This window comes from Ailuropoda melanoleuca, chromosome 10 (assembly GCF_002007445.2).
Source record: "Ailuropoda melanoleuca isolate Jingjing chromosome 10, ASM200744v2, whole genome shotgun sequence".
NCBI lineage: Eukaryota > Metazoa > Chordata > Mammalia > Carnivora > Ursidae > Ailuropoda > Ailuropoda melanoleuca.
The window spans coordinates 53,180,784-53,189,668 of NC_048227.1; the positions used below are offsets into that span (position 1 = coordinate 53,180,784).

The window sequence follows — 8,885 nt, forward strand, 5'->3', positions numbered from 1 at the left end:
ATTGAAGGATTAATAGGAATTCAGAAGCATATCTTCAATTGCAAAAGTGGTACATTTTTATTTTAACCAAAATTTTTCCATAATCGTTCATATGCCAACTACAAGGAACATTTGCTTTTTGTCTAGTATTCTCAACTGTGAATGCCATGACTGCATGAGTGGTGTATGCTTTCTGTAATTTCTTAATCTTGGTCATAAACCATCAGAATTCTAAACAAAGGATGATTATAAAATGGAGAATTAAATGCAAGAGAAATGTAAACTATTGGTCTCACTGAGAACATTCTGCTAATTCTAAAGTTATGTTGAATTCTAAATGTTTGAAGAATATTTGTTACGCATTTTCTATTCCCAGTTTTAAATGTCATTTTATCTCTGTATCTATCTTCTCAGGAGCTTTTCACTTTTCTATTTCTTTGAGTTAGAGTTATACATTTCAAAACATAAAAGCTTTTTAGAACTGAAAATGCAATGTCAATTTTCAAATTTTATTAGAACTGAATGAAAACAAGGGGCTTTAGACTCTGAATGACATACTTGTCAATTTTGAAAGTGTTATATAAACTAGTGACAAGTATGAAGATGCAATACAATATTATGTCTAAGGTATCACTAGGTTTACATTGTATTAGTGTATGAATCCTAAAAATGACATATTTTCATTCTCTAGGCAAAGTCATTCTTTGCCATGTGGTCATTGGCTATATTTGATTTTCAAGTAAGTCATTATTGTGTCTATGTTTAAATGTTAAAAATAGAAGGGAAAGCTATAGAAGTTAGCCTAAAAATTTAACAGAATCTATGTGTTTATTTTCCTCTACTATAATCAGTAGATAATTGTCTTATTGTTTCTCCTCTAGTCCAGATTTCTTGTGTAAATAAATAGTAAATAAATAGACTCTCTTCTCTGCAATGTCAATGAAAACTGCATATATGCCATTTGAGTGTTGTATTAGAATTTATGCCTGTATAAGTAAATTACTTAGATTACTCCACCTATGGAGATCCAGTTAACATTGTTTCATGATCTCAATTTCATAAACCAAGGTGTTTCTATGTCTCATCAAGTTTTATTAACATTTCTTATGTTTTCAGGTCCCCTCTACTCTTGGCTCTGGGGCCCCTGTGCTTCTTCATGTCATTATTGCTGTGATTAGAAAGCTCAATTCAGCTCCTACAGTAATAATCCCTCTCAGTATGCATTTGTATTTTCAAATTTTGGACAATTTCTGCAGGCAGATGAAAAGGGGGTTTATATCACTGTCATAAAGTCAATAGTAAAAGGCGCTATAAGCATCATATTTCTTAAAATATCTTTCGCTTTTGTAATTTTTGAGAAATTTTACTTGAATGTGATCTCTGCATCTTGTCAATCATTTGCCTCTTTTTACCCACTCCTTCTACAATGTATGGTGTCTCCCCTTCTTTCTCTCATGATCTCAGGAGGAGAACAAAAATGTGGCTTCCCCTAAGTCATGCTGAAACTTACTCTTACTTCAAGATCAGGATGGGAAGGGTGAGGTTTTTTTAGCATCAACTTTTAGTATTTATTACTGTTCCCATCTAAATCATTTCATATTCTTATGAAATACAATTATACTGAATATTTTCTTCTATTTCATTCCAATTAAAAGTGAGGTTGCTTTGGGGTGCCTGGGTGACTCAGTCAGTTAAGTGTACAACTCTTGATTTCGGCTCAGGTCATGACCTCGGGGTCATAGGATCTAGCCCCTAGTGGGGCTCCACACTCAGCTGGGAGTCTGCTTCTCTCCCTCTCCCTCTGCCCATCCTCCAGATCATGCTCTCTTTCTAAAATAAATAAATAAATCTTTAAAAAGAAAGTGGGGTTGCATTTCCCTGAAAATAGCAAACACATATGAATGTTTAAAATTTCTTTAAAACAATATTAATTAACTGTTAGAAATAAGTTTTAGAGATCTTTGGGCCAATTGCATATACAGAGAAGATTCTGCACTATCTTGGGAAGCACTTAAGTTTGCCAGAGTATTTTGCACTAAAGTAGATAGTTAAAAGATAATGCAACGGTTTCTGTGTTTAAAAAAAAAAAAAAATCTGTTCCAAACTTGTTTACATTTACCAAAGAGCTTCAAGAGATAATATCATGGACTATTATGTAAATAGTAAATATTTTGATTAAAAAATATAGCTTCACACAATAAAAGATGAAATATAAAACAATTGTTTTCAAGACAGTGGGCATCAAGTGTTGGAGGACAATGGTTCTTGAGAGAGGAGAAATATCCAATGTGAGCAGTTTAATAACCCAGTTTATGTCCTTGAGACAGTTTCTAGACCATAGTGTACAATAGGAAAATACTTCATTCCACTTTCTGCTTGCTTGCATGATTTCTGAAAAGAAGTTGGAGGTAATTCTTATCTTCTTCTATACGTAAGGTGTTTTTTGTCCCCCCACAGGCTTCCCCTAAGATTTTTTTCTTTACCTTCAATTTTTTATAACTTCAAAATTACATAAGGAGGTGTGTGTTTTTGTTTGTTTGGCATTAATCCTGCTTGCTGTTCTCTGAGCTTCCTGGATTTATGGTTTGTTGTCTGACATTAATTTGGGAAAATATTTATTTATTATTGTTTCAAATATTTCCTCCATTTTTTTCTCTGTTTCTTCTTCTGGTATCCCCATTGTTCATGTTTTATGCTTTCTGTAGATGTCCCATAGTCCTTGGATACTCTTTTTTTTTTTAAAGTCTTTGTTCTCTTTGTTTTTTAGTTTTTAAGCATTCTATGTAATTTTAAGGATTCTATCTATATATCTAAATCAATAAATTTAGAATTGACATATGTAAATATATATATATATATATATATATACATTTACCTCAATATATTTTACCTCAGAGATTCTTTCCTCAATTGTTTCTAGTCAACTGGTAAGCCATTCAAGGGCATTCTTTGCTTCTACCACAGCGTTTTCAATCTCTAGCATTTCTTTTCTTCTTAGTTCTTTTTTTTAGGATTTACATCTTTCTGATTATATTGCCTATATGTTCTTGCATGCTGTATATTTTATCCATTAGAGACTTTTACATATTAATCATAGCTGTTTTATATTCCCGGACTGATACTTTCAACAATTCTAGCATGTCAGGGCCCACCGTTTGCTGTATCTCTTCAAATTGTGTTTTCTGCTATTGGTACACCTTCTGACTTTTTCTTTTTTTTTCTTTTTTTTTTTTAAAGATTTTATTTATTTATTTGACAGAGACAGCCAGCGAGAGAGGGAACACAAGCAGGGGGAATGGGAGAGGAAGAAGCAGGCTCATAGCAGAAGAGCCTGATGTGGGGCTCGATCCCATAACGCCAGGATCACACCCTGAGCCGAAGGCAGACGCTTAACCACTGTGCCACCCAGGCGCCCCATCCTTCTGACTTTTTCTTGATAGCTGGAGATGATATACTGGGTAAAAAGAACTGTTGTAAATGGCCCTTAGTAATATGCTGGTAAGGCATGTGGAGGAAAAAGTGTCTTAGTCCAATGATTAGGTCTCAGTCTTTTGGTGAGTCTATGGCCCTCAACTATGAACATTGTAAGAGTTTCTTAGTTTTTCTCCCCCCTTGGATGGAAAAGCATGCCTAGGTGGGCTAGAGTTGGGTATTTCTTTTCCCTTAGGTGAGTTAGGGTCTGATAATACCCTAAAAAGTTAGGATCCGGTTAGCCGGTTTCCTCTAGGGGCAAGCCTTATTGAGAAAAGAGCACTCTGGTGTATTTCAAAATCATTCCTTTTTCCTTTCCCTGCCAAAAGCTAGAGGAAATTTTCTCTGATACTTACTGTGGGAAGCTGGTCAAACTTCTTGAGGTAAAGCTCATTATACAGTGGGGGTCTCCCCAAGACTGAGTCTACCTGGAAATTTTAACTTTCAAACATGTCTACACTGAGCCTCCACAATTTATCAATTACTGTTCACGTTTTCCTGCCCCGGCTCTGATTCCTGATTTCTCAGTTCCACTTGAAAGCCTCTGCTCTGATAAGCTGTGACACCCTGTGTATGTCCATCTGACTCTCCAATTTGAGGGGCAGGGTTTTTCAGTCTTTCTCTTTCCTAAGAATCCAAGAAGAGTTTGCAAAACTGAATAAGGGAAACCTCATATAAGGAGTTGAGGTCAGATAAAGGAGCTCTCACCCATTACCACTCACCATTAATTGAAGACCCCAATAGGAAGAGATGTATCTTATATTCCCAATAGGAAGAAGGATACTTTACTACCCCAGCAGGAGGAAAAAAGATTTTCTCCTTACCCAGCAACAGTGCAGCCAATGAAAGACTGTCACATCTCAGCCAATAAAAAAGTCACTACAGTTTGAATTCCTAGTTTACTGTAATGGACTTTTGATTTATAACAGCCCTGCCAACTCACATTTTTCCTCCATAAAAGTGTTCTTCTTTGTTCTCCAGACTTACCAATGGTTTTTGCTATAGCTTGCTTGTTCCAGATTTCAATTCCTGTTATTCCAGAATAAACCCTTATTATTGGTAAAACAACAATTTTTTACTTTTAAAATCAACATTACTTGATGTCAGAAGTGGGAATCAGAGATGACCCCTCCTACAACTTTGAAGTTGGTGAGCAAACAAGTGCCAGTACCCACTGAGCCCATTGAGCCCACTGAACTCATTGCTTTCTCTCAAATTCTAGAGTTTGAGGGTAAGTTTTCACCTGGATTTTAGCTCTACTCTGTCTCTTAAGCTCTCCAGGCTTTATTTGGGATCTGTTTTGTTTTATTTTGTTTTAGCTGTAAAAGTTTTATCCCTTTTTCGTGAGTACTCGTTTGGTCCAACTCCTTTGGATTCGAGCTATTCCTACTAAAACTGTGCTGATATTTGGCCCAACTCCTTTGGAATCAGGCTGTTCAGGAATTTCTCTTTTGCTCTAGAGAAAAACCTGTGGGAAAAGGGATTATAGTCACCAAATACTCTGAGGGCATCCCATTTCAGGGACCAAGGCTGGTTTTATGTTTAAAAACTATGATCCTTCCTCATGCACATTTTTAACTAACTGGACCAGCTTAGCTAAAGATAACTTAGAACTTCAATGACCATTATGGGGAACTTTCAATTTCCCAAAACTTGTTTTTTTTCAAAACTAAATTAGATAGTTGTGGCTCCAAAATTAAACAACAACAGTAACAACATCACGACAAACATGAAGGGGGTGCCTATTTTAATTGGTACCTTGAGGCTTCCAAACATTTTCAAGATTCTAAAATTGCCTCTGCATAATACTATTTCTAAATTAACTGAAGCAAACACACAACTGAAAGAAGGCAAAATGGTTTCTGAGACCTCCTTTTCTGCTCCCATCTTCCTTGTCTCCAGACACACAGCAGCCATCTTGTGCTCAGGCCCTGTTTCTGGAACCATTTTCATCTATTCCCTCTGCACCATCTTCATTCCTTGCCACCCCTTCCTTCATTCTAATCCTTTCACTGAACTTCCTTTTCTTCTGAACCTCCTCAACTTTCTCCTCTTCTGAGCTTATTAAAAGGTTTAACTCTTTAAAGTTAATTCTTCTGAGGATCCAAACAACCCCCAAATTCCTTATATTCCCTGGACTAAAGGTGAATTGTGAGGCATAGTTAGAGTTTCTGAAAGTAACTGACGACCCCCAAGGTTTGCTGAAGAATTCAACATAGTCATTCAAACTTATCAACCTGGTTTCATAGATTTATAGCAATTAGTCCACATGCTTGTTGATGATGACCAGGCCAAATATTGGATGAAACTAGGGAATATCCTTGATGGGAATATCCTTTTTTTTTTCTTTAGAGAGGGGGAAAGACTATACTTTCAGGGATCATTTCTATAGTTTGTGACTAGAGAGGGGGAGATGGGAGAGGGGTGGGGGGGAGAGGAAAAGGGAGAGAGAGAATCTTAAGCAGGCTCCGTGCCCAGAGCAGAGCCCAACGTAGGGCTTGATCTCACAAACCTGAAATCATGACCTGAGCTGAAATCAAGAGTCAGACTCTTAACCAACTGAGCAACCCAGACACCCCAGGAACATCCTTTAAGGGATTTAGAAAAACAGACCCCTAACTTTTGGCAAGATGCTAGCACACTCACTGGAAATCTCCACAAAGCAATTCCAACAGCTTTTCCTAAAACTTGTGATTGAAACAAAATTCAGGCTTGCACACAAAAGCCTGATTAACCTCTTCATGACTGTTACAGTCAACTTCAAATTGTCTTTAAACTCTGGTCTTCTTTTAGATGTTGAATCCACTTAGCATTTAGCTCTGTGTTTATTAATGGGGTGAAATACCATCTTTCTCTTTTAGTTAAAAGGATTGGGATGGACTAGGAAACTATGCCCATAGAAGATTTAATAAATTTGGCAAATCAGCTTGCCTACACCCTGGATATCCAACTAAAAGGAAGACTACTAAAACTATTAATTTTCAACTCCAGCAAATGGAGGCTCCCAAACAAAATCAAAAACCTCATTGTCTCTGCTAGTATTGCAAAAAGCCAGGACATTAGAAAAAAAGTTACAAACTTAAGCACTCCAGGTGTCCAGAGTCCTCTAGCCAGCCTTTCCAGGGCCCACCTAATTTCCAAACAGGGCTCCAAGGAAATACAGGCACTTTTCCCAATCCTCCATCTTAATTGGCTCAGACTAATGACAATCCAGATTGGGAATGAATTTCTCTCTGTCCTGACACTGGAGCTATACACTCGGTGCTCAAATCCATTGCTATAAAACAGTCCCTGCCTTAGAGTACTAAAATGGTTCAAATAGTGGGGTCTCCAATAAACCTCAACAGTTTTCTGCCTTTGAACCTATTCCCTCTTGTTCAAGTCCTTTGAGATACCCACACTTTTCTCCATAGTTCCTTCACCCTTATTCATTTACTAGTCTGAGATTTCTTAGAAAACCATCATGCTGGAATTTCTTTCTCCCAAAAGAGGAAATAATTCTAGAATTTGACGGTAATAATCAAAATTGCCAACCAGGTGAATTTAATGACCCACAACATCTTTTATTTGCTCTGACAGCACTAATGCTGAGTCTGGGGACACAGATCATTTGTCTTTACTAGATTAGGTACCATCCTCTTTATGGACAAAATCTTCAACTGATATTGGCAGAATCCACACTGCACCTCCATTAAGATTCAAATACATCCCTCAAATTTTCTCAGAATTAATCAATACCCTATAAATAAAGAAGCCCTTCAAGGCATCAAGCTCAAACATTTACACTGATAGTTGGTATGCCTTTTGTGTAGTTCATGACCTTGGATGATATGGAAACAGTGAGGTTTCCTTAACCTCCAATGGGGATAAAATTGAAAATGGCTCCTATGTCCAAATTTATTAAATGCCATATTTTTGCCAGGTGCTCTCTATTATTAAGGTTCCTGATTATGCCAGACTCAATTTGCAGGAGGCCAAAAGAAACCACCTCATTGATATTTCCACTAAAAATGCTACTCTCAAGGAAACCAATAGCTAAACCTTTGTCATAGTCCAGAGGAATGTTCCCCCAAATGATAATTTGGACAAACTGACCAGAGATAATTTGGTAAAATTGACCTCAACAAAGGAAAAACAATACTGGAAATATTATAATTGATTCGATAAAAAAGAGAGGTCTGGTTTGGATCAAATAACAATCTGGCCCTTCCAGATATTCTAAATTTCTCACTATTTACCATTGTACATTCATTAAACCATTGGTCTACTGACAAAATGATACCATACATGAACCAGTATTTGTTGGAAACTTCAATAAGGCCACAAAGAAGTGCCCACCTAGTTAGTCTCATCTGCCTAAAGTACAATCCAAGGAAACTGTAAACTGTCCAATGGAGCATTCAAGGTTTGGCAAAAGGATTTCATACAGTTTTCCTTGTCTCATGGATATAAATATGTTTTAGTCATGGTTTGTATGTTTTCTTACTGCACCAAAGCTTTTTCTTATAGACAAGCCACTGCTTATTCCATGGCTAAAATCTTGTTAGAAAATATTATCCTTAACTGGAGAATCCCTCTCAAACTTCAGTCAGGCGCTTTGACAAGTCCGTGCTGTTTGGCCAGTTTTACCACACATTCACTGTGCTTCTCATCCTCGATCCTCAGAGCTGGTCAAACATGCTAACAGCATCTTTATGACTCAACTGGCAAAAAAATACCCTGGGCAAAGGCTCTGCCATTGGTCCTTCTAAATCTCCTTTGGAACTGAAAATACATACCCTTTGAAACTTCTAAACTCTCACCCTTAGAGACAATGATAGGATATCCAGTGCACCTGGTCCATGCCTCTATGATCTTCAGTTGATAAAAGATATGCCTCAATATCGTAAAGGCCTAATTGATTTTACTAAAACTAACCATGCTTTAAGTACACTAATCTTTTCATAGCACAATCCTCAGAAATTAAGGCTTTAAGTGTTTCACCTTGCAACCTAGGGATTTCATCTAGTAGAAAAGTAACCCCAGAAAGACTCTCTTCAACCTCTCTGGAAAGGCTTTTGTCAGGTACTGTTAACCTACTCTTGTGCCTCCAAGCTCCAGGGAATAGATTCTTGGATTCATATGACACATCTAAAGAAGGCACCAAACCCTGACTAGACCTGCTCACCTTCTGGTGACCTGAAAATAAAGATTCCCCATAATTGAAGAAGACGCCATCTAATGAGACAGCTTTCCCCAGATATCTGGACCAAGCCTATCTACATTTTCCTCACTGTTGCTTCTTCTCTCTCTTTTTCATGGAGAGACATTTCCCTTTTCTGCATTTCCCAATTCCTTGAGAAAAGGGATAACATTTTTGATTGCTGGATTTTCCATCAGAAACCTTGATCTGCCCAAGACAGCAATGAGCCCTTAATTCATCCTATAAGTAATTT

The 8,885-nt window shown here is 37.2% G+C and overlaps 1 pseudogene; it reads left to right on the forward strand.

The window, feature by feature from the left end:
* The first annotated feature begins 5,811 nt into the window (after window positions 1-5,811).
* LOC117804276 lies at window positions 5,812-5,852 on the forward strand (annotated as a pseudogene).
* Window positions 5,853-8,885: the final 3,033 nt, after the last annotated feature.